Genomic DNA, 26,409 nt, shown 5'->3' with positions numbered 1-26,409 from the left:
ATATAATACATCACAATACATTTAATGTATTGTAGTTCTAAACGCAAAAATATGCATATAAAACAGTTAAAATCAAAATTGGGCCCCCGGGCCCCCCCTTCTGGCTACGTGGCTGACTACTGGTACTACCACCACTAATGGTGCGTCTACCCTATTATTTATTTGAGCGTTTTAGTAGAATTCCTAAAACGATAAAAAAGAAAACAAACATTTTTGATATCCTTTAGTAATTTTTGTTTTCTCTTTTATCGATTCTTTTTCTGTCCCATTTTTTCAGTTTTTGTTCTATCTTTCTCCTATCATATCTTGTTTGATCTTCTCTTATCTCACCTTCCGTATTCCCTTTCTTATCAGGTTTTTCGCGTTTTCTTTTCTTTTTTCTGCCCGCTGTTTCCTCAATATCTTCTTGTCCCGTTTTTTGCCCTTTTCCACAATTCTGATTTTCCTTCGTTGCCTTTTTCCGTTTTTTGTCATTTTCTGTCCCGTTTCGATTGTTTTTTTTATGGTCCCGATTTTCGTTTTTTAGCTTCTAACTCCTTTCTATTTTTATTTTTATTCATTTTTTTTTCTCATTTTTTGGCTTGTTTTACTTCGTTTTCTCTCGTTTTCTTTTTTTCCATTATTTTGCCTCTTTTTATGTCCTATACATCCTCAAATTCCCGGGCATCTACCATGTTTCCTGAAATCGCCATATTTTGAGGTGGCGCTACCACTGCGTTTTGCTTTTAATAAGCAGCACAACAGTAGAAGTGACGCGACTGAAGTGACCAAGCCAACGAAACTTAACCACGTATATATCGATTATGGTTGTGAACCATTTCGCGTAATTTTTAACTTTTTAGTTAAAATTTGACAGTTCGATGGTTATTTCTCCTCGAGTGGTTAAAATCAGTTCAGAATGCGAACCATTTCATATTTGACAGATTGATAGTTGTTTTACTCAATGAGAGCATATATAAGGTGAGGATGAAGATATGTTTCTATAACAGCGAATTTATTTATTCAGTCCTGGTTGGAAGTAGATGCAATGTTGCAAATTTTCATCACGATGAAGGCTCATCACCTACTCATCAGCGATTTAAATCTTATCAACTGGCAACTCTATCGTATCCTAATTTCTCGCGATGAATCGCCGACGCAAAAACTGGTGAGCAAAATATGAATTGATTACGCTCGAAAATACTCGCTCGGTATATCTATCTCACACTCATCGCTAATCATCGTTAATCGCTGTCATCCAACCGAGAATGTATTTTGCGATGAAACGTAAACAAACATATTTTTTGGCAAACTACAAAAGAAATATTGCTTGTTCAAATATAAAACGTTATTCCTATCACATATAATAATTATGAACTTGTCAAACGTTAACATATACTCGCAACGCCATACACAACCAGTAACTTCAAGCGGCACACGGACAAACAAAATGGTTTCAAGATTTATTTTCAATGAAATGCAAACCTGGTGCAATATTATTATTATTAATTGGTGCTTCGAAGGTTCGAAGCTATGAAAAATAATACATCTTCTTCTTGTGTGACTAACGATGAAGGTTGATAATAAAAATATCGTCGGCTACTGTTCAAAATTTGATCCTGGTGCTTGTCATTGTCACAAAAAAAAGATTTATACTGCACTCAACGTGAATGTTGAAAAATTATGAATAGCATGTTAAAGTAATTTTATGCGATTGAAAGTCTTCTGGGTGTAGAAGAACGTTGATGTTTTGAAATGCATTTATGTATTATGTCGCAAAAATGTATATTCCAAGTATCTCAGGTGCTAATAGTCGAACTGAAAAACCAACATAAATGTTAGGTACATGTTTTTTTGACGGTATAATTCAATATCCGATAGCGATTTTGCCTGTTTTCCAAAATTGATCAATCATAGCTACTCATCGCGATGAGTCAAAACGCGAGGTATTCGTTTTTGATTGGCATCACTAGCGATCAAATCATTGCATGAAAAAGAGTGAGTGGTAATTCGCTTTTCGCTCACTCTCATTAAATAATTCTCAGCTAGAAAAGCATTGCCAGAGAATTTGACGTTATGGAATCACCTTTGAGTGTGTTTCGAACCGAATCAGCACTTTTATCGATGAATAGCAACATTGATTAGATGAATTTTTGGTGTTCATTTGCTCCTGTTTGATAGATAAAATTTATCTCATTTCATTTCGGGTTGAATAAACAAATTTGTTATATGTTAAACATCCATACATTGATAAAAAAATTTCAAGGAAAAATCAGCGAAACACATCGAAGCTCTTTCCTCACCTGTGACATATCTCATTGGCTCTCAGCCATCGCACTGTAAAACTAACCATACTCCCGAGCAGGGTTATTTTCGGAAAACCATCAAGCTGTCAAATTTTAACCAAAAAGTTAAAAATTTCGCGAAATGGTTCACAGCCTATGTGATATGGAATTGAAGACTTTTTTAAGAGACTAATTAACAGCTCATTAATAATTATAATTTAATTTCAACTAAGAGAAAATGTCACTGATTCAGATGATAACCTTGCGAAGATTACTGCTGGTGCTGCAGAAATACCGTGTGATTCGTTGTTTTGCATGCATACTTGCATATAAGTGATCCAGCCCATGTTGGCTTCACTTATTTTGTTCGCAAACGTCATAGTTGCCACCGGGGTGGTATCCTCTCATTCTGTCAGGTTTTTTCTTTCGTTTTATTTTCTTCATGCCTGTTTGTATTGTTTTACTCTCTCGCGTTTCTTCTCTTTTTCTATCTTGTTTGTCCAGGTTTTGACACATTTTCCTTCGTGCTCTCATCCGTATTTTCTCCTTCGATTTGTTTTACGTTCTTTGTTTCATGAGATACGAATTTTACGAATTAGGTAAAAATTCAAGACAAATGAGTTTTTCAACCGTTTAACTGAGGAACAACAAAAAATTTTATCATTACCGCTATCCGGGGTGAGATTGTGCCACGGGGCACTATGGCGCAAAGCTGGCCAAAAGTCAAAAATCCAATTTCAAGTTTGTGCCATTATTATATTTTTATCATATTCTGGAATAGTTTGGGAAGCTAACCTGAAAATTTTAGATAGTTTGAAGTTAAAATGAATTTTTGACAAATGTCTGAAGTTGAGCATGTTGACCACGTTAAATGCATCTTACATGAAATTTTCTCTACTTTCCGAAAAACTGGGTGGCTTTCTGCGCTTTGCTCGATTTTTTTGAAGGGTATATCGGAAGTGATTTCTTTGTGTTATATGAAGGCGTGATAAAGGTTTTTTATGGTTTGTGAACCACCCTAATGCATCACGATACAAGTTTTTTATGTTTCTAAAGCCAAATACAAAATTTGCCATCCCAAAAAACAACAAACAAAATTAAAACTGTAAAAAGAGAAACAATTTTTTTTAAATTTTGTGAACCACACTAATGAGCGCTTATATTTTTTGGATTTTTGATCCCGAATTTGAAATTAGTGACCCAAAATTAGTTAAAGATGTTATTTTCAGCCGATTTGGAGTAACTTTTGACTTTTGGCCAAGCTTTGTATGGAGGAGCGCCACTGTGCGGGGGTGAGATTGTGCCAAAAACCAAAAATGTTTATTTGTGAAATTTTATTATATCTATAGAAACTGGTGACCTAAATTCAAAATGATGATGAACATAACATATTTATTCATAACTTAGAATGGAACACAAATAATATTAGCAAACTATTTAGCCTAAACAGGGTTTCAAAGTTCGCGATAAAAAATACGCGGAAATAACGCTTGTAAAAAATGTCCCGCATAAACCAACTCAAACAAGAAATCGCATCAACTTGCTATCTTGAAGGTATATTAACTAATCATTTACAATGTATTGAAACGTTGTTATGCGTTGGATAAGTTTTGATTACGAAAATAATATTTTTCGAAACTTCGTACTTTTCGAGCTTCACGGGGGTGAGATTGTGCCAAGCCATAATGATCGATCCAATTTGTGGATTTCACATACACAACAAAAATACGTCAGTATACACCAGCCCACTCACATTCTTTAGTATTGGGCACAATATTTTGACAGATTAGATTGCATCATCCATTTTGGAGCAAACAGCATCATGGGTCTGCCAAATAATTTAAACTAATTTTTACTTTTTCTCTGGAAATTTCAAATACTTTGAATAAACACTAATATAAGACGAATATATTATACTTTTGTTAAATGATCAAATTGGTATGCCCTCTTTTTTTTTGTATGCCAGAAGGGCATTGGGTTAAAAGGCCACTGCGACAGTCTTAATGATCGTCTTTTGTGGCAGGAGAGTATGCCCTCTTAGGATACACCCCTTCATATATCTCCCCCTTGTTAACCCTAGAAACGCTACTGGCTATATAAAGGCTGTCCATTGACTACGAACTCGTTTCTAGTTATGTCAGACCTCTCCGGGTTATTTTCGTTCATACTTTTTGTATGATGCGTTGTTTTTGGCCGACCCCCTACCGCTAATAGTCCACTTAGTTCATGGACGGCCCCATGTGAACTACTTTATACTGATATTTATGTGTATTGTTTATAAACATGCTAATGTTCACTGTTTAGGTTTCTAGCCTAACTTTATGTTTTTGGCACAATGTCACCCCCTAGAAGGGGGTGTGCATACTGAGCTAAAGAACAAAAATATATGCTTTTTTGGCACAATCTCGCCCCGGATGACGGTAACATTAGAAATTGACAAACAAGAAAAAAATATTCCAAAAAAGTTTGATATGACAAAACATTATATTATGATTTTTCTTTGGAGTTTCCCATCATCTTTTAACATAAAATTGGACTTGAAAATGAAAATGAATTGATTTTAAATTGCACTTGAAACTAAACTTGAACTTGGATTTGAAATCGGACCTGAAATTATACTTGAAGTTGGACCTAAAATCGCCTGTCTTAACATGAATGTATGCTCATGCTTCTTCTAGTGTGTTGAACTCTGAATTGAACAACAATGAAGCCTCTTGCCGGGCATATTTATATGACTGTTATTACAGACGCGAGGAGCGTAATGAAGGCTTTTGTCCAGTAGTAGTAGTAGTAGTAGTAGTAGGGGAAAGCCACCATCATTTCAAGGACTTGCCAATGTATGTGGGTAGAATTACAGTAGATCCAAATTTGATTATCAAATGAATTTCACACTAATGCTGTTACAGAAGGGCCAAAAGGGATTGGGCGGACCCACAAGCAGAGGCACTTGTGCGCATTCCGGGGTTATAAGAGTCGCCTTCCAGCATTAGGATCCTTCCATGTAATAATCAATTTCGCTATACCAACTTTAACCCACGTGATGATTTGTTTGTTTTGAATTGAGAAGTGCCATATTTGCTTCAGACCTTAAGGATTCAGGTTGGCAATCCACTCCGTCATCCAGCCTTCCACATTTATGATATCAATAATAATACTGTTAATATATGATATGATATTAAGATGAAATGTGGTATAAATGATAAAAATAGAACAATCTCACCAGCAGTCCTTCGTATGGAATAGAGTAGCGTCCTTTGGGTTCCATAAATGCTTCTTATTTAGTTTTAATTTTTAAAAGTTAATTTAATTTTTCATTCTGGTATCCATGTGCAGTATTAAAACTCGTTTTGGCCAGTTTTTACTATATAGCAGGAGATGCTTCATAAGCTAAAACGAAAAAAATAATTAAAATAACTTATTAGGCTTACCTATTAGCTAGGCCGTGTGGCTCCGCCGTCTGCCCAAAACCGCGGTTTTGAGACTAGGCAGCCGGGAACCACCCAGCAACGCACCTCCTAGCTTGGCTACTCAATAGAGCATTACCAGGTATGGCCACGTGGAGGCGCTAGGTAGGGGCTTGGGATGGCTAGAGCTATATTGGACGCTCATTTGCCTTCCCCATTTCATACCCCGTAATGAAGGCTTTTGTCCAAGGTCCAAATTAAAACTAGTTTCTCTTTCGTGGTAAGGAGTAAGATTGGTATTGAAAAGTAGTAAAGACACGATAGAATAAAGATTAAATACCCCGACATTCAAGTACGGCGAATAAACAGTTCGCTTACTTAATAGCAATATTGCAATAAACAAAGTGCGGAATCCAGAAAAGCGCCTGGACGATAAAACGGTAGATCAAAATGTTGGTCGCAGTGTTGGTGCTTACAAAATATATACTAGAATAAACTGTAAGTGTATGTTTTTATGTTTTATACTTTTATCGTATAATTTTTTACTAGAAAGCTTAACGTAAAATCATTGAAATCACGAATAATACAGCAAAGCTTTCAGAAACAAAATATCCCTTGTCGTTGCCGGTGGATTGGTTTTGTGAGCAAAAGTGTAGACAACAGCATAAACCAAGAGATGACAACGCCACAATCAAAAGCCGTCTCAGATTCGTATCAATTATTTTCGAGATTTGGACTGGCCTAGTGGGCAACCGTCGTCATTGAGGGGGAGACTGTCACTGCTGTCTTAGATAAGTTTTTGGCTCGCCAACTCGAAATTATTCGCTTATAAGCAGCAATCAGCGTTTCGCCTTGGCAGCTGGTGGGCTCCAATTATTAAATCCAACTGACTGCCTGTTATCCGGCGGTCGTGCTCGATATACAGCTCAATCTGCATTGGCAATGTTCACGCGAGTATTGTTACACTTGACATTCATCCTCCAGCAAACCCAAAACGAAATCCTCATCGAAGGTGAGACAATTGGCTGGCCGGCTGGCTGGCTGTCTTGCTGCATGCAATATAGGTACGTAGATATCTACGTACTTGTAATCCTTTTCCGGGCTGTTCCTACGCGTTCAAGGTTACCGTGTCTGTGAAGGCGTGACAGTTCGTGTCCGTTTGTCTGCCTGCCGGCAGTGGAAGAACCTGTAATGAAATTAGCAAATCGCACATAATTAAATTTTGAACCGTGAGTTTCGCTACAATGCACATGGTCTTTTGTTGTGAGCCGTAAGCGGTTTTTCTGTGTTCAATTGAAACATCTAGAGACAGTAGCACCGGAATGACGTACGAGTGATTGACGATATCCGTGATGTTTTATTTTGGTACGAAACGTATCAAAACAGAGTAAGAAAAAAAACAATCAACAATGTATCGTCGCAATTGTTTAAAGGAATTGATTAAAGAAGGTATTTTTAGTACATATTGATTACCATGTCAACAGTTTGGTCGTGACTTGTTATTATTTGGCTTTTGTCATATTTTGAAACGATACAACTATTTTATATGACCTTAGTTTCAATATACCGATGTTGGCATGAGTCATCGGACAGCCCAATAATAAAACTGATTGCTATTGGTGCTAAAAAAAGAACCGGTCCACTACAGAGTGACATGATGCAGTAAACCACTTTCTTCGAAGGTGAGTATTCGCATTAAAAACCTGATTGTTGGCCTGTGCTTGGTAAATAGGCGTGAGACAGCCCGAATGAGCAGCAAATATTCCGCCGTCCGTCGTGGCGTGACCATGACCATCACATGCGCAGTGGCTGGTGGTAGCCTCCGGGATAGCGCGTCGATTCGCCTTTCGGCTGTACCTTATTCTTACCGGTGTGCGATGCGGCGGTGATCAGCTGAAACCGATGGCACAAGCATCAGCATCATCAGGTGTGCAAAGGGAGACAAATGGAATGCAAATAAGCTTTTGTGTGGCAGAGACGGTAAGGAAAACAACAGCTATTATAGTTAAACCTGTTTCGGAGTTTCTTTCCTATCAAATGTCTTCTGCGCTGTGGAGAAAGGAATTTCGCTATAGAGACTGACAGATAAACCATGATTTACCTGCTAGGTTATCTGAAGTGGAAAAACGTTTACTCGTAGGAAAATATTCCATGCCTTATAATTTCAAACTGCAAGTAAAAGTAATAAATCAGAACATTGATCGAGTGGCTTTTTCCTCTGGCATGTCGTAAAATAATCGCTCACAAGGCCATACCAGCAGCAGCGCGAAACGAGATATCTAGCGATTAAATTTCGCACGTGTACCAGTACCGGTCCCAGTCTCAGTCTGGTCTAGTCCTAGTAGTAACTGGCTGCCAACTGTCAATCCATTTCACACCCGGATTGACTGATTTGCTTCGAAACAGTTAGACCGAATGAACGAATCACTAGCGGCCGGACCGACCATGATGGCTGGCGTGACATCGGTCGGTCTGTCGGTCATTTCCAGTTCATTACCGTCCGTCCGTCTCTCCGTCAACCACAGCCAACAGCAGAGCGCGCGGATCCCCAAAAAGTGTGTGGAAGCTCATTGGGACTCACGCGCTTCGTATGCTAATATGTACCATGAGTTGCTTTACCCCGTGTACGTCAGCGTACTTATTGGCTTATGCCAAGCCATTTCGGCTTAGCGTGGCTGCGAATTGATTGTACGGGAACGAGCGGGGACACAGTTAGATAATAAAATAGCTGGTGAGAACCTAACCGAATCAGGTCGTCACTAATGGTCGTTGTGCCATTGATAAAACGCTAATGAGGCTAATTTTGTTTGTATGTACAGAAAAAAGAATGTTAACAGATAAAAAAACGATGATCGAGCTTTGCATTTCTACGGTCGTTGTTGTTGTCTGTATCCGGGAACATGGGCCCGTTAGTAAATTCACGAAAAAATGCTTATAGACAACGAACATGCCATGTTTACTCGGTCATTGACAGAAAAGGTTAATGTGCTATTAATTGGACCGACTTGGAATAAATTTGTTACACTTTCTATACAGAGCACGGATATTCCGACATCCCATCGAAACCATTAGTTTGTAAAGTAACACGGTCTAATATCTCCAAATCCCATTGGGCTAAAACTGGATGTTATGATGTCAAAGGAAAAATATTTTGTAAGAATTGCCTAGATATAGCATTTGTTTGCAGCACGCGTCTATTTCTTGGTGTTTCGACCAAATGAAAAGCATTTTACATTCTTTTTCTCGTTGTACATAGATGAAAAGGTCAATGTCTTTGGAAACTACTGGGATAAAATCGATCATTTTCATTTGAAAGAAAACTATTTTAACGTCCGACGAAATACGATGGCCGGATGTTTGATTGCAAAAGTAATCAACGACTTTCCAATCCAATTTTCTCGGCTGTGCAATTTGGGATAAAAGGCTGTTCAATTCGTTCAAACTAGAAAAAAGTGAACAAACATCAAGCCATCGCAGTTTTTGTAAAAATATCTCTCTTGTGAAGAAAAAATGTTGAATGTAGTTCAGTGGAATCTCAAGTTATTGACTTTTACATCGTGAAAATTAGCATAAAATGCGCCTTTCAATTGATCAAAAGTTCAAGAAATAATTACACAGGGTGTTGGGTAGCTTAGTGCAGATATTTTAGGAGGTGATAGAGTACCACATTTGACGAAAAAAATTCTTCTGTGCACATAGTCAAATCTCAATCGTTACAGAGTTACTAAACATTTTTAGTTTTCGCTAATTCATCCGAAAACTGAGAAAATTTTGCACTGCAAATTACTCTTAAACCCCCTACTTCATGAAATTTAGTAACTTTTTAGAAGCAAAAAGCTTTGAAATAAGTGTCTGATCGTGGGAAATGATCTCAAAATAAAAGCAAAGCCTTGGGCTTAAACGTCTTTCTAAGACTTGACCCTTCTTTATCGACAGACTTTCCAGCCGGCTATTAGAGTACAGGACAGTTACGGGGCTAGTGCAACAATCCTACTGACTCTATCTAGCAGCACCGCTTGGCCGAGATTCGAACATACGGCGACTGGCTCGTTAGGCCAACATCGTACCTCGAAACCAACTAAGCGGTGATCTCATGACAAGCGCAAGACAAATTGCGGCTCAGCCCCATTTCACCCTGAAGGTGTGGAGCGTGCTAAACCAGGTAAAAATGCACCCTTTCCACATTACAGGCTTAAGAGCTGCTGCCTGTGAATAAACCTAAGCGGCTTGAGTTTTGCAGGATCATGCAAGCAAAAGTGGAGACGAATCCTAAATTTATAAAAAATGTTGTTGCTGTCGTTTTTCATACGTGTCACATTGTGTTCGGCGCACGCGGTAATCTAGTGTGCTATGCGTGATGTATGAGTTCGTGCAGTTTTCAGATGCTTATTTAACATCAAACACGATACACTCAAGTCGCTTTTTTCGCGAAGGATACGTCCCGCGTAAATAAAAACCGCGTAAATTCTGAAATTCGTGTAAAAAACCGCGTAAATTCCGAAAATCTCGTAAAAAAAACGTGCAAATTCCGAAATTCGCGTGAAAAAACCGCGTAATTCCGAAATTCGCGTAAAAAACCAAAATTTCATGTAAAAAAACTTTGTAGTTTGCAACACTACGCGAAAAAATAGACGATTTGAGCACATTCGCGTAAATTCCGACAATCGCATAAAAAAACCTCGTAAATTCCAAAATTCGCGTACAAAAAACACGTAAATTCCGAAAATCGCGTAAAAAAAACCGCGTAAATTCCGAAATTAGCGTAAAAATAGTCGCGTAAAAACCGCATAAAAAACGACTTCAGTGTACTTTTTTTGACCAAACCTCGTGATTCTAGTCATGACCTTGAAATGCGGTCAGGCATATATTAATATTAACGCTTAACAAGTTGTCGTTGTGACTCCTACCTTTTGTCCAATGCTGGATGGTGCATGAATCGAACCGAGCTATAATCAGAGATTATGCGCGGATTTGAACCCACAACACCCGCCAGGGCGTGTGGTTCGCTGGTACCCGTGTACCTTTGAACCATAGAGGCGCTGGACAAAAGGAGTCTGCACAACCCCCCTTATTAAAGTAGCGACATGGGTTGGGATATTTTTAGACACAAGTTGTGCCTCTTCCTACACCTACTGTAGAAACCACCGACCGAGAAGTTTAATCTAACTTTATGTTTACTGGCAGGACGACGACACTATGCAGGCCCTTCCGACTTACAAGGTACTGCGTGTGAACGCTGTTCGTCTGCCAGCGTGTTAGCCCGTTAGCCGCGGTTTTCAGCGCGGGGTTTCGTGGGAAGGCCCCGTTCCTCTATGACTATGACGAGGCAAAGTGACCGAAGAAATTTATTAAAAGGAGTGTCTTCAGAAAAGTTGCTGTCTTTTCTGGAGATGAATTGTTTTTTCTGATCCAACCCGAAATTTGACCAAATAGTGATATAACGACAATGGCGTCACACCAAAAGTTTGTATTGGAATCCGACTAATACCCGGAGCGAACTTCAATTTGAAATACATATTTATTATGAAGGGAAAATTGATGTACGAACCTGCAAGTGAAGACAGGTAGTTCAAGCGAAAATGGAATTTGTCTTTTTGTTGTGCTTGTCTCTGACTCGCGGGTCAACGTAAACTCAACTTTTATATTAAATATGGAGGAGCGTTTGGTGGGAAGAAACTGCGAAAGTTCGATATGGGGTCAAAAATATATTGCGTAGTTCAATTGCTGAGTGGGACTCTAACCCATACTCTCTCGGCTTGCGCCCAAGTGTTTTGACAGTTAAACTACCAGCACACGACACCCTATATTAGATAGCCTGACATCTAGTTTTGATCATTCCAGTCTAACCATTCGTACGCAATGCACACACATACATCTAGCATCGGAAGGACAAAAACTTTAAAAAATATTTGTAATGGCCTTCAGTACTGTATAATTGTTTGCTTTTGAGGTACAATTTAAAAAAGTAATAAAGCAGCGGTAATGCTAAGGAGGAAACGCATGGTATTTCGTTTCTACATGCCATAAAACATGTTAAAAAAACGGATAATTTTTGGAATTTGCATGAGAGCGGTGTAAATTTCGTAATTCGCGTTAAAGCCGTTGGAAATTTCAAACATACGCGTTAAAATAGCCACGCAGAGCACAGCAACGTAAATTCCGAAAACTGCGTAAAACCGCGCTAATTACAAAACTTGTCGAATAATTGTAAAAAGTATACATTTTTAAAATTAAAAAAAATAAAGAAACTTTTTCCAAATTCTACTATTATATTAATATTGTTTCCCGACTGATACGTATTTCGTCTACGAATTGCAAGCTTCATCAGTGTCTGTTTTCGAACTATGCAAGCATTCTTCTTTTCTTTAATTTCAGGTTTCGTTTTCTACTACTTTTTACTTACTTATTCAGCCAGGATGGCTCTGGCCGTATCAAAAATTCCTCTCCATTGTACTCGGTCCTGGGCTACTCGTCGCCAATTCGTTGCGCGTCTCAACACACGCAAGTCGGCTTCAACCTGGTCGAGCCATCTAGCACGTTGAGCCCCTCTATTCCTGGTGCCGGTGGGGTTCTTGAAGAGAACGGATTTCACTACACAGTCGTCCGGCATCCTTGCGACGTGGCCGGCCCATCGTAGTCTCCCAACTTTCGCCAGGTATACGATGGGAATTTCTCCTTGCAGTGCCTGTAGCTCGTGATTCATACGTTTCCGCCACTCTCCGCTTTCCGTTTGCACTCCGCCAAAAATAGTCCGCAACACCTTTCGTTCAAAAACGGCAAGTGCACGTATGTCTTCCGTAAGCAAAGTTACGGTTTCAAGTCCGTAGAGGACTACCGGTCTTATTAGCGTTTTGTACATCGTCAGCTTTGTGCGGCGGCGTATGCTCCTAGATCGAAACGTCTTGCGGAGGAAAAAGTAGGCTCGATTTCCAGCTTGAATGCGTCGTTGGATCTCCTTACTCGTATTATTGTCGGCGATGACCAGAGATTCCAAATATACGAACTCATCAACCACTTTTAGTTCATCGCCGTCAATAGTCACTGTCCGTAGGAGGCAAACGTTACTTTCTCGGGAGCCTCTTCCTACCATATATTTGGTTTTCAACGCATTGATTTGTAACCCTATCCTCCTAGCCTCCGTTTTTAGTCTGGCGTAGATTGCCTCCGCCGTCCCACGGTTTCTAGTAATGATATCGAGGTCGTCTGCGAAGGCTAGGAGTTGGCTACTCTTACTGAAGATCGTTCCTCTCGTTTCGATGCCCGCTCGCCGGATCACACCTTCAATAGCGATATTGAATAACATACAGGACAGTCCATCCCCTTGCCGTAACGCTCTGCGCGATTCGAAAGGACTTGAGAGTGTCCCCGAAACGCGCACGCAGCACATCACTCGGTCCAGAGTAGCTTTGATCAGCTGCGTCAGTTTGTCCCGAAAACCGTACTCGTGCATTATCTGCCATAGCAGTTCGTGTTCAACGGTATCGTATGCTGCTCTGAAATCCACGAAAATATGATGCATGGGTACGTTGTACTCTCAACATTTCTGAAGGATTTGTCGGAGAGTAAAAATTTGATCCGTGGTAGCACGGACCCCCATAAAGCCCGCCTGATAGTGCCCCACGAATTCTCTTGCTGTTGGGGATAAATGAGGCAACAAAATCTGGGAGAGCACCGTGTAGGCGGCGTTGACCAGCGTAATGCCGCGGAAGTTACAGCAGTCAGTCCGGTCGCCCTTTTTTGTAGATAGGACAGGCTACGCCTTCCATGCACTCCTCCGGTAGTTTCTCTTCTTCCCAAATCCTTGAAATCAGACTGTGAAGTGCCGTAGCTGTTGCTAGCGGTTCTTGGCCATTTTTGTAGAGTTCTGCAGGGAGTCGATCCTTTCCGGCAGCTCTATTATTCTTCAGCAGACCAATTTCTCGTCAGATCTCTTCGAGATCGGGAGCCGGTACGCTGTTGTCGTTTGTAGGTACTCCGAGGTTAACTTCCATTGCGTCACCTGCTGCTATGTCGCCGTTGAGGTGCTCATCGAAGAACTGCTTCCACCTGTCGACCTCGCATTCGTTTGTGATTAGATCCCCTTCCTCGTCCCTACACATGTCGTGTTTTGGTGTGTGGGCCTTGCAAGTTTGGATCACCTTCTCGTAAAACTTGCGGGTGTCATTAGCCCGGAATAGTTGTTCAAGCTCGTCACGATCTCTGTCCTCCTTCTGGGACTTTTTCCTCCTCAGGATCGTGGTCAACTCATTCCTCGCTCGTCGATACTTGGCCAAATTCTCCGACGTGGATATGCTTAGATAGTTTTCCCAAGCTCTTTTTTTCCTCTCTATCGCTTCTTGGCATTCCCCGTCAAACCAATCATTTCGTGCACTCGAGGTTTCCACACCTAGCACTGCGGTTGCGACCACGTTGACGACCGAGCGTATCCATCCGTTTTCGAGGGTCGAAGCATCTAGCTCAGCTCCACAGAGGAAGGCAGAGCTTCATCCAGTACGCGCGCGTAGTTTTCGGCTGTTCGCGGGTTGTCTAGTTGCCGAATGTTTAGTCGAGGAGGGCGACTTTGTCGCGAGGTATAAACCGTCGATAGTTTTGAGCGCACATGTACTGCTACTAGGTAGTGGTCCGAGTCAATAACTGCACTCCGTAGGGAGCGTACGTTGGTGATGAGAATATCGTCGATTTGGTCAGGTGATCTCCAGGTGGCCTTGTAGATATCTTTTTGGGGAAAGAAGGTGCTTTTGATCACCAAGCCTCGGGAAGCCACAAAGTTGATGCATCGCTGGTCGTTATCGTACGTGTCGGTGTGCAGGCTATGAGGCTCGATCACCGATGTATACATTGCTTCCCTGCCGATTTGGGCGTTCATATTCCCGATGACGATCTTGATGCCCTGTGGTGAGCAGCTGTCGTATGTTGCCTCCAGCTGCGCATAGAACCCTTCCTTCTCGTCGTCGGGTCTACCTTCGTGTGGACAAGGCACGTTTATGATGGTATAATTGAAGAAATCGGCTTTTATCCTCAACACACACATCCTCTCGTTGATCGCTTTCCAGTCCATTACACGATCCTGCATTTTGCCCAACACTACAAAGCCCGTTCCCAGCTCGTTGGTCGCTCCACCACTCTGGAAAAATTGGGCTTTGTCGCCACGGATCCTCCACACCCTCTCTCCTTTGCGACAGATCTCCTGCAGTGCCACGATGTCGCCACCAACGAAATTTAGCGATTTGCAGTTCCAAGTACCAAGTCTCCATTCCATGTCCTTATTTCGTCGCCTTGGTCCATGCCGAATATTCCGAGAAGATTGACCCTTGTAAGTTTTTTTTGGTTTAGATAGGTAGCCGTACTAGGGCTTACGCTACCGAGTCTCGGGATGGGGCTGCCATCTTTCAGTGTCGAGACAACACTGTGCCTCCTCCCCTGTTAGTATACGACCTTAGTTTCCACCGGGGTTGGTTACACGATCTCCGCTAAGGTTGCTCGTATTCCGGCTGGTACCACGTGGAGGTAGGGGTAGGAGTTGCTAGATAAGAGGCTAGGGATCACAATGGGGTCCGTTTTATGCATTATCCAATCATTTACCAACCATTCGTTTTCTACTAAGACGCTTCAAAAACTTCGGTTATAAAAACCTTACCAGTAGACCAGTAGTTTAGTGAGTAAAACATTCGGGTACCAACCGAAAGAGCGTGGGTACAAACCCCACCTGCCATTGCACAACCCGATTTGGCGATGTGAACTTTTGGTCTATATCGTTTTTGTTCAGTTCATCCAATTGATCATTCTTCGCATCAGACACTTCTTCCCTTTCCAAAATAGAAGATTATTGCTAGAATAAGTTTCCTATCATTCCAATTTTTGAATTCATAATGGATGTGGATAAAGAGCAATTACATTTCTTTGAGGTAGATCATTTTTATTACAATTTATCATGGGACAATAAAAATATATATTGCACCCTTTTCGGTTTTATAGCCACTATTTTATTGTTACACCTCCTTTATTAGTGCGATGATTGTCGAAGATCGTCATGAACGTCGTGAAGATGATCACGTAATTCTCATTAATTTATTATGTGAATTTTCAATAATCCCGCTGCGTACCAAGCTTATTCTATACTTCTTTACAATCAAAAGAACTCAACAAAAAGAAACACATTAAATCACAGAATCTTAGTGCAAACCACTAAGATTAATGAGTCACTTCGGTGGAAGTAACAGCAGAAGGAAAAAAAACAATTTACAGCTTCCAACCATTCATTCAGCCTGCTGCGTGCAAGGAAAAAGCGTGCATCCATGCAAATCAAGTTCATGCGTGGGCCATCCACGGACCACGGCCATCAATTGTGTGTTCGACCGTTCCAGCTGCCGTGCCGGTTGGAACAGGTTGGCGCAAGCCAAGAAAGCGGACAGCAGGCAACCCCAATGAGTAATTGCCTCATTGACATCGTTGATAAATCGTTTGTGAAATGGTAAAACACTTGCAATGATGCAGCAGCAGCCGCAGCCGCAACCGTCTCAGGCCACGGATCAGGTACGCTCCGATGGTAATCGAATCTTCCACAATCGTTTGTTGGCATTTTTGTGTCTGTTGTTGCTACGTTTATCTTGATACCACGAAAGGTATGCGGTGGTGATTGCTGCTAACAGCTAGTTTGCAATAAGTGATGCGCCCACTGCTGAAGGCGCGCTGCAAAATGAAGGTGTTACTATTTGTCTAGCTTTCAGGAAAACCTACGTGCACACCCCTTCGAACAAGTCTATCTTATTAGACCGTACATTCCTTGTTAATATATTGGCTGTTTAGAAATGCAGCCCACCTCCGAAAAGCGAATAAAAGTTTTGATTGGGCGACTTGCCCATTTATCATATAGCAGCTGAATAAAGCGCGACGTCAAGTATAAAATTTATTGATTTCGTTCGTTCGGTTCGGTCGGTTCGTTTTCGAGTGTGGAACGGCGATGAAACTTGTCCCGGCCGACTTTGCAAGAATGATTGTTTCCACCTGAATGCACGTCGGTCTGAAAAAGGATTGATTCCAAGCACGCTGCCGCTCCACACACAGTGGCTGACGCGCAAAGGCTTAGTGATTGTTGAATTTGAAATGTGCGACCCGACAGGTGGTGTGAGGGAATTTTTCTGAAAAGCAATAAGTCCGCAAATGTCTATTTTCTGGGCTCTGGTTAAGTTTTGTGCTGTATGATGGTTTACTAAATTTTATTTCATTCCAAGCACGTCAAGTAGCGCTAGTTTACTTGATTAATGAGATTTATCTGTGGATTAACAGCAACTGATGTTCATCGTATAACAGTATCAATAGTTTTCCTCTTTCAAACATGATAAGCCCACATTAAAGAAAAGCGTTGTCAAAAACGAACGTCTATTTCAACGCTACATATGTTTAACAGCTGAGTAATCCAACGTTCACCTGATTATTTTGATCCAACCATGATATATGGGAATCAATCAAAGATCAGCCTCGAACCGTTCGCTGAGTTGTGGCGGCAAAGATTTACGCTGAAACATGATCACCACCTTTTACCATCGATATGGTCCATCGCACAGTTTGTTTCATCGATTTTTTTTTCTTGTTCTCCAGCAGGGGAGTTGCTTGCCGTTGTTTTCTTGGCTCCAGTAGGTTGCAGTGCGGTTTTGATGTAGCTCCAGTAACCTAAATTACCGGCACGTGACTAGTCGGAACTTGTGGGCCCCGGGTGTTCCATGCACTCGTATGTATGAGTACGTTGGACCAGCAAAGCGGGTAGAAGTATCGATTGCATCGCTTTGATTGTGGTTAAGCAAGTTGCAACCACCGGCTGGTAGCGAAACCAAAAAAAAAAACTTTCAATTTCCCATCCGACAGGGGAGGAACTGAAATAATCAAATTAACACAAATCATTTACATTTCAAATTGACTTGCGCGATATGGAGCTGAGTTGCAATTTGCTAGTTGATGAAACATGGACAAAAAAGATATAATGTATCATCCATAGCGCTTGGGATGGAAAAGGAAACGCATATATTATGCAGATTGATTACCATGTGAATTTTTTCATCAGATTAGCAGAGAGATGAAAATGTTCCATTAAGTTCAACCATAGCATATATAAGGATCCCTTCACTGATCCGCGTATTTCAATTACCTACAACTTGTAATTTTCTTCAGATCTTGCAATAAACTAGTTACGTTTTCGTTGAGGTGATTGTCATCTGTTTACATAATTAAAAAAGGCAGTAGTGTTTCTTGATGGTGTTACCAGTTTGACATTGTTTGGACTGGGCACATCAAACGAGTATCATGTTTGATTTTCCTCAGTGCAAACGCAGTGGTTTAGAAGCTGCAAAAAATGTCCACTGCATTCGGCATTGTGCTGGCATAAAGAAATTGAAGAAAAAGAAAACATTTTTTCAGATTAAATTCCATTATGTATTAATTTTTGTGGCTATTTTTTGCAGATTTTTTTTTGTGACTTTAACAACAATGGAACTAAAAAGCAGATTTCATACTATCCGATGCCTACGGCCGTTTAAGGACACTAAATGTTCGAGAGATCTGCAATTGGATACGCCGAAGCAGCATCACTGAATGTAGAATTTCGCATTTGCTCGTCCTGCCGTCGCCGTGTTCACAGGCTAGCGGTTTCCAGCTCTTCCAACGTCGTCAGCCTTAAGTGAGAAGACCAACCATGCCAAACAAGCTTAGATTTACAACAGAACTTAGAACAGAACAGAATTTGTTGGAATGTTGTCTGATTGCTATCAAATATTCATAGTATTGAATGATTAAAGTGATCAAATATAATTTCATCATCTTAACTTTTTTTCGCCTCCATATTCGAATGCCCGTACTTTGACATTAATCCCGCCCATGATGTTGTCCACGAGCTCGGATTGGAATTACAGATTGCCTTCCAAATCAAGAATTTACTGTTTACGGAGATTCTCTAGAACACCAAACTTATTCTTAACAGTGAAATACTAACTCCCCGAAACTTGGTTGAAGTCCGTTTCCGTAATGCAACAGTGTGGTTTTGTTAGCTTTTGATCGTATAACTTCCTGGTACGGGTTTTCGTGACCATATTCTAATTTTACGTTACGATTTGGAATCTGAACCTAGAACCTTCTGCACGAAATTTTTGCTCAGATTCAGTTTTTTGTCACAGCGCGCGTCATTCGCGGCCTTCTTGGTCAACACTTCAACGGCCACGAGCTAATATTTGTTATATCTTAGATTACTTACTTTACGTCCTCGGTAGTCCAATCTAAAGCCTCCCAGTTGGCCTCGAGGAATGATGCTGGTCTAATAAGCCAGTCGTCGTATGTTCGAATCCCGACTGGAAGGGGCTGTTAGAGTCAATAAATAGGATCGTAGCAACTGGCCCTGCAATTATCCTGCACTCTAACAGCTGGCTGCGAAGTCTCGTATAAAAACAGAATAACGGAATGTAGCACCTAGGCTTTGCTCCAATCTAATATTCCATACTGCTAGCTCTAATTTATAGCTGTACGATTGTCTCTACGTCGTAAAAACGTCGTCGATTTTTGCAACGGACGAGGCACGAAGACAAGCGATGCTGAACACCCACGCGAAAAAAAATGTGAAGATTTGTGTCTAGGGGCACGAACGACGGGCTCACGTAGGACTACGAATGCAGGTTTAATTCGACAAAGCTTGACATTTTACAAATGTTTGCCAAGCAAATTTTTAATTTACTATCTATTTATATAAGAGGCTTATGTCTGTCGCCAAAACGAGGGGCGCGATATGTATTTTCGTGGTAATAAACGCCCACATTAAGCAAAGACTCAAACCAATCATACCAGATTACATTCAAGACGAGCAAAAGTAATGTAGTTGCACCTCATAGAGTTACATAGCGTGCCTCCAATTTGCTCTCAATGGATCATTGAAAAAGCTAAAAAATTTCACAGATGGCTCCAGCATAGACATGTTCTGTCAAACACTCTCGACGAACGTCTATGACCGACTGTCAAACTGTGCACCTAAAAAGACCGGTTCAGATTAACCGTTAACAACAACGGAACGGCAAGAAATTAGGACGTGTAATCTGTATCAGCCTTAAAGTTTACTCTAAATATGCCACGCGGGGCTTTAGTGTCCATCTAGCGGTAAGCATGAGCAAAACCTAACCACAATGATCCGTTAGACGCGAGGTGACGCGCGGGTTACAACTATCTATTTATATAATCTATTTATATAAGACGCTTATGTCTGTATCGAAAACCAGGTCTCTGACAGGACGTCATAAGAGGCTTATCGCTAACTAAAACCAGGTCCCTGACAGGACGTCATGTTTCCGTAGCAATGGGTTGTATTCTCAGTCACATCACTGGTAGACTGCTGGACTGCTCGATTGCTCAACTGGTTGACTAGACTGCTCGACTGGACTGGTCGATTAGACTGTTCGATTAGACTGTTCGATTTGATTGCTCGACTGGACTGCTCAACTGAACTGCTCGACTGAACAGTTCGATTTGACTTCTTGACTCAACTGCTTGATTTAACTGCTCGACTTGGCTGCTCGACTCGTCCTCTCGATTCAACTGCTCGTCCGGACTGCTTGACTGAACAGCTTGAATTTAAGCAGTTGCTCGACTAGACTGCCCGATTTGACTGCTCGACTTGACTGTTCGACTCGACTGCTCGGCCCAACTGCTCGACTCGATTGCTTGATTCGACTGCTATACTCGCCTGCTCAACTCGATTGCTTGTCGCGATATCATATGGCCGATGTTAAATTAGCCCGAACCAAGTCGCAAAATTTTAAAAAATAAGTTAATGATAGTAAACTATCAAGAATTTTCTAAGCAGCATTTTATTCTAATCAGACTACATAAATGTTGCAAACAGCCAGAAGTTTTTATTCAGTTAAATAAAATCCAATACGACCATAAAAACTATTTGTTTGTTTCCGGCTATGACTCTTTTAGAGCTATATTATGCAATATAAGAACTCAAAGAACTAATACAAAGATTAAACATCTTCGCAAACACTGGCCAATGGAATGTATCCGCAGTCTTCGGAATTCTGAACAGACATTTATATTTTCCGGATCGTAAGATTCGGGCTCGACTAGTATTGTAATAAATGCTCTGAAGCAGGGCCTTTAATTATCACCGAATTTCAAACAAAACAGAAAATCTTTTTTCTTAGCATACATTGTTTTTTATGCCTCTGAGTTTCGTATGTACAACTGCACAGTGATTTTCATCGTAGTATACAAGTTCAATATATCGTGAAAATAGAACAGGAGAAAGTGATTTTCAAATCCACAAGGTGATATTCACTTCAGGAAAAAAAAATTTTTAAATGCAGTAAATGAAAAGAAAAATCGTATGTCCAGCAGCTGAACGCAATAGATGCTAAATAACAACATAAATTTTTTTTATTGATTTTCACTGCTCAAACGTGAATATCAGTTTGTTACAATATCACAGGGCGCTGATATTGTATATTCTCGTGCATGAAGTTCATGCTTGCTGTATATAGTTATTATGTACGTTTGATCAAAGCAAGCAGATTTTCAATGCAAGGTAGACTGATAATCCAGAAGTTTGAACGTTATGCTGATGAATATTAATAGCACTGCTCTGAAGCATTCCTATAAATTTGATACAAGAAGACGAGTTTAAATTTCCTAAATGCCCGTGCTCTCTATATCAATTTTATCCGTTTCTTGGAGCTTGTAGTTCCACTAAGAGTTTCACCAAGCAACAAATTACACTTCTCTTGATTGGCGGCGAAATCGCATTTTGAAAATTGTTGTGTGACTTTGACTTGTAGCACTAGTCAACTTTAGGTAACTGGCTTGAAACGAATGTTGGCTGGTTCAAAGATCTTGCTCAAAACTTAAAATATTTGTTATTGGACGCACAACTTATGGCTGAACGGAAAAATTAATTAAATAATAAATACTAGTTCACATTCGTCAATATTCATGCAAATACAGTGGTAACCCGATTTTGTCACTCCCCGATTTTGTCACTCCCGATTTTGTCACGTTTTTGACCCGATTTTGTCACCCCCGATTTTGTCACGTTTTTTACCCGATTTTGTCACGCTTTTGATTTATCAAAAGCTTAGTTTGAAAATCATTTTCAAATATGTCAAATGTGTTAAAACACTGTGAAAAGAACTGTGTTGATTTTCGTGGAGTTTCCACAAAAGTTGTTTCTTATCTCCACAACTAAAATAGCTAGAAGGTCACTTTCTTTGGCAAAGTTCTTTATAATAATCTTCTCAAAAGTTTTGTAGAACATTGTTTTGCTCTACCTCTTACTGCTAGAAAAATAAATTTTCTATCTTACTTTTAGGGGGGTTAATCAAAGAATCGTTCATACCATAAGAAAGAGCTTTTTACGCTGTGACATTTCTCTGAACATAGTCAACCAGTATAATCAACCATTTCGGGGCAATTAATAAACGCGTGTTTTCATACCTGTGGGACCTCACAGCACAGGTGACAAATGTCCACAGAGAGGTAGAAGGAAGTGCGAAAGGTCCTAAAAGTGATCAGAATGAAATATATGTAGTTCGTTCTAAGTTATCTGCAAAAAAATATAAAATTGAAAAAATACCCGATTTTGTCACTGTCCCGTTTTTGTCACCCCTAAATTCATCATGGGGGTGACAAAATCGGGTCATTACTGTAGTTAATATACAGCACTATTTATTGTGACAGTTTATTTTGAAATATAATTCCCTTTCAACTAACATACGAACAACGAATTAAAATTATCAATTAGCTAACGTCCTCTGCACATTAATAGTTCTTTGTAACAGTTTTTCAGTTATTTCACAATCGACTGTTTGTAAACAATTGCGTGCAACTAATTGTAAATCAGTATATTAAGCACCTAAAGTCTATTTTCGTATCAGCCAGTCGGTATTTCTTCCTTACTTTGTAAATTACTACATCATGTCACAGACGTGAATATTCCGTCAACCCCATTTTCATAATAGACATCAGTTTTGAATGAATTCTTGCAGTATGTGGATACAATCAGGTGAAAGATGGGGATGCTCGTACACCTATTCACTTTTAGGATATCAAATTGGAATCAAGAATCCAGCACAGACATGACCGTTGCAGTGGCATTTTTGAACCCAGTGCCCTTCTGGCATGCAATAAAAAATAGACATCAAACTGGTCTAGGTTTATCGCGGCGTTAAACAATTTTGTTACAAAAGGAGGTCTATATCACTTTTCTGGCGTACTTCCCAAGCACAGATTAAATTAGTATAGGTCTGAACGTCGTAGGGAGGACTGGGAGGAGGGGGATTCGTCACTTTTTTTCTAAAAAGAAAGTAATCGAAATCACAGTAAACAGATGGTTTACTTAATTGTCGTCCCTGCCTGTGAAGCAAAGCAGTCACGAAGAAAATGTATGCGGATATTTAATCTTGAAACTTTTCGTTAATTTTCACTAATTTGTGATTGAAAAAGAAAGTTATTATAAAAATCACATAACTGTTCCATCTATTATGAGTGGATCGGTATCTAAACCATAAAAATCCATGATTCATGATTGGCAGAGGGCAGTGCTATAAGCATTCAAAATCTGTCCTATTTTCGTGACGCTTACATTTTTTGATTTTACGGAATGACACCCTAGCCCAAACCTTGTCGTAAGACGTAGCCCTACGTTTAAAATCTTTGCTTGAGAAAGCCCACAAACACCATTTTTATCAGAATTAACTTATTAAGTTTTCCCTACGATAAAACTGAACCTTGCCGTATTGTGGGGCTAATTAATTGTAAATTAACTAATCAGTAAATGAACAGCGGTCACGTTTATTTCTGCATGTGGGTATACGTCAAAATACTATTCTGATTTCAAGTGGGACTCGGGGTAAAAATTTACCAAATGTGACTGTTGCGTTGTTCAAAAACTGCTTTTATTCCGTATAGGCCAGTACGGGGATCTCTGATAATTAATAGACGATTCTGGGACTCATCCCTATTATTTATCACAACTATCATAAATCTCTCCGAAAAATGTCAAATTGACTGGGTCGGCCGGGAGCTTAGGGTTAGCAAGGGGATGTAAGCGGGATACCAGACCCGATTTGGATACCGAAGGAGAATTCTACAATGATTACGGGCAATTATAGAGATACTAAGGTAGCAGATGGGAAATTAGGTCAATTCTTATAATGTATTACATTTAATTCACAATAATAATATTTTAAGCAGTCGGTTTTTGGGCTTGGGCGACGGATTCCCGTTGAAGCCCTTTGAACCAGACATGCTGGTTCGATTTTACGTCAAATTTGACAGCAGCTGTAAGAATCACGCAATCATACGGTTGTATATATAAGAAAATTTGTTGCATGTGGGATGTAGATAGTGAAAGACGTTCGTTTTTTCTTTTATTGGCAACGGTTGATAGGAAAAACTCTGATTATTGATACCCTTATGTTTTACGATTAACTAAAGAGACGAAACAATACGTTGCATTCGTCATACTGCCCATACTGTGTCCCGTATAAACTTTGCTTGAAAACTTGTTGTCAATTTCTATTAGCGCCACTATCGGAAGTGGTTTCTGCTGACAACTGTCGTCACAGGGATCTGGTGCGACTCTATGTTTTAAAGCTTCTGTCGACTACCGCGAATGAACAGGTCGACTACCGCGAATGAACAGGTCGTCTTGCGCTCAATTTACTATGCAGACCTATCTTGGGACACTGCATAAATGCATACCGAATGTTTTACTTACTAAACTACGGTCGCCCGTTATATTAGGTAGTCTAATACTTAATTTTGTTTTATTCTCCCAATTTTATGATTCCCCGTATATGCATCACACACTTCGCATGCGACAATATTATTTTTGTATGACTGAAAAATGTATCTGAAAAATTATATTACATCTAGAAACAGTTCAAAAAGATATTACAAAAAAGTATCTACAAAAACGGGTTCAATATTATTTTATATATATATATATATTGAGAATAAGCAATACGTGTCAACATGCAGATGAGGCTGCGATCCGGTTGGTCTGGTTCACTGGAAATGTATATCTCACATCGGTTGGTAACAGATTTTGCATGCCAATAGTTCCGTTCCGGCGGTGGCAGCTACCGGCCGAAATTTTCATTATTCCTCCCATTTTCTACCCAGCATATGAACAGTAGTGGCTATGGCTGTGTACGCAAATACTGTAGCAGAAAAACGGTCCCATCCAACTACTGACAAGGCACGTAAACAATAAAGGAATCCTACAAATTGAGTCTCGGCTCGTTTGCGGGAACGTCCGGAATTTTCGTCCATTTATTTAGTCGGGGGTCTAACATAGGCACACGAGGATTACAATCGAATTTACAGCAGAATGCAATTAGTGGCATTTTATAAGCTTATCTAAGCTAAAACTTTTACTTGTTTGAATGTTTTGATTTAAGAAAAGCGCTACGGTTTTATTGAAACATTGAACTACAGTTGTTTTGTCTGTTAATATTGACAATTTTATTAATGTGATGTTATTGTTAACCAGAAAGTTTTTTCTATATTAACCCAAAATAATTTGGTTATTCTGTTTTCGTTTGGTTGTGCTGTTGTACACATATCTAATCTATGTTTTTGTTATCTCTGTTTTCCTTTTCTAGGTAAACATCATGGTGAAAGTTTTACAACGCTATCAACGGTAACTACATGAAAAGGCAAAAATACACTACTGGGTCAGGTTCAAATAAGCATTCAGACAGTACGATGCAACCAACGAACGTCGGCAAATGGCAGACTTGTATGACGGACATTTTCTGGGATGAAAAGTCTGCAGACTTGATTGGAAGTGTCTTTCGCACCACACCGCAAACACTTTTGTACACACTAATATACACAGCATTCTTGGAGGCGTAAAAAACATCAATTTTATATGAGAGAGACTGTCGGTATTATGCTTCCAAGTGTACCACCACCGTTTGAATATTGCATCTGACAAGAGTACACACATTCGTGAAAAGATTGAGCTCTCAAGCAGATTAGGTCACGTCAAAGTGGATTATACTGTATAATCTAGTGAGGATATGGTTCATTCGTGTGCTCTGAATTTTGTCATACAAAATGACTTGTGGATGATACCGAGTCAACCTGTTCTTCCGAGGAAAAATGGCCACAGACTATGAACATCCTACAATTCGTGTTTGTAAATTTGGGTGTGCAAAAAACAAATTAAATTTTGCTTGCAGTTTGATTTGAAAGCACCGGCGGGTGGGTTCCCCAGGGATCACACTTGTGTTCTATTTGTTTTGTACGTGAAGACATCTTCTTTATAATCATGATTTTCTTTTCATTGTCATTGACGTCGCAAGCTAATTTTTGAACGAAATCAAATAGTATTATGGTGTAATAAAATGTCTGCTTAGAACTTACGCAAAAAAATTGAACGCAATCTTACCGTAAAAATGTCTCTCCCATTTCTCTCAACCTTAGAAAGTTGATTGAGCTGAACACAAACAAAGAAGATGTGGGCTTTATTGACTTGACGAGGTAAGGCTCAATAAAATTTCGAAATAACCGCAATGGATGGCAAGCACGTCGAAGAGGTACACAATTTTCCTCTTGGCTCAATTGCAACATCGCCTCCGTCGGGTTGGAAGCAGTGAAATTAATGTTCTGACATTTTAATTGATGCACCATATCACGTTGCCCGGCCTGAGCAGTATTGTCTTCCACCTAGTCAGTGTATCCGTGGCGTACGGAAGCGGAGTTTC

General features: G+C 40.0%; 1 protein-coding gene across 2 annotated transcripts in view; it reads left to right on the top strand.

Moving 5' to 3' along the window:
• Positions 1-26,064, top strand: part of LOC128737498 (uncharacterized) — a 37,652-nt gene extending 11,588 nt beyond the window's left edge. The window contains exon 2 of one of the 2 annotated variants that reach the window (XR_008412035.1): positions 25,303-26,064. The gene's annotated coding sequence lies outside the window, so the exon portion shown is untranslated. Of the gene's footprint in view, positions 1-18,123; positions 18,412-25,302 lie in introns of those variants that run through there. The other variant, XR_008412036.1, reaches the window with a different exon arrangement.
• Positions 26,065-26,409: the final 345 nt, after the last annotated feature.

This window comes from Sabethes cyaneus, chromosome 2 (assembly GCF_943734655.1).
Source record: "Sabethes cyaneus chromosome 2, idSabCyanKW18_F2, whole genome shotgun sequence".
Lineage (NCBI taxonomy): Eukaryota > Metazoa > Arthropoda > Insecta > Diptera > Culicidae > Sabethes > Sabethes cyaneus.
The sequence above is the reverse complement of the archived record's forward strand: the minus strand, read 5'-3'. Positions and strand labels throughout refer to the sequence as shown.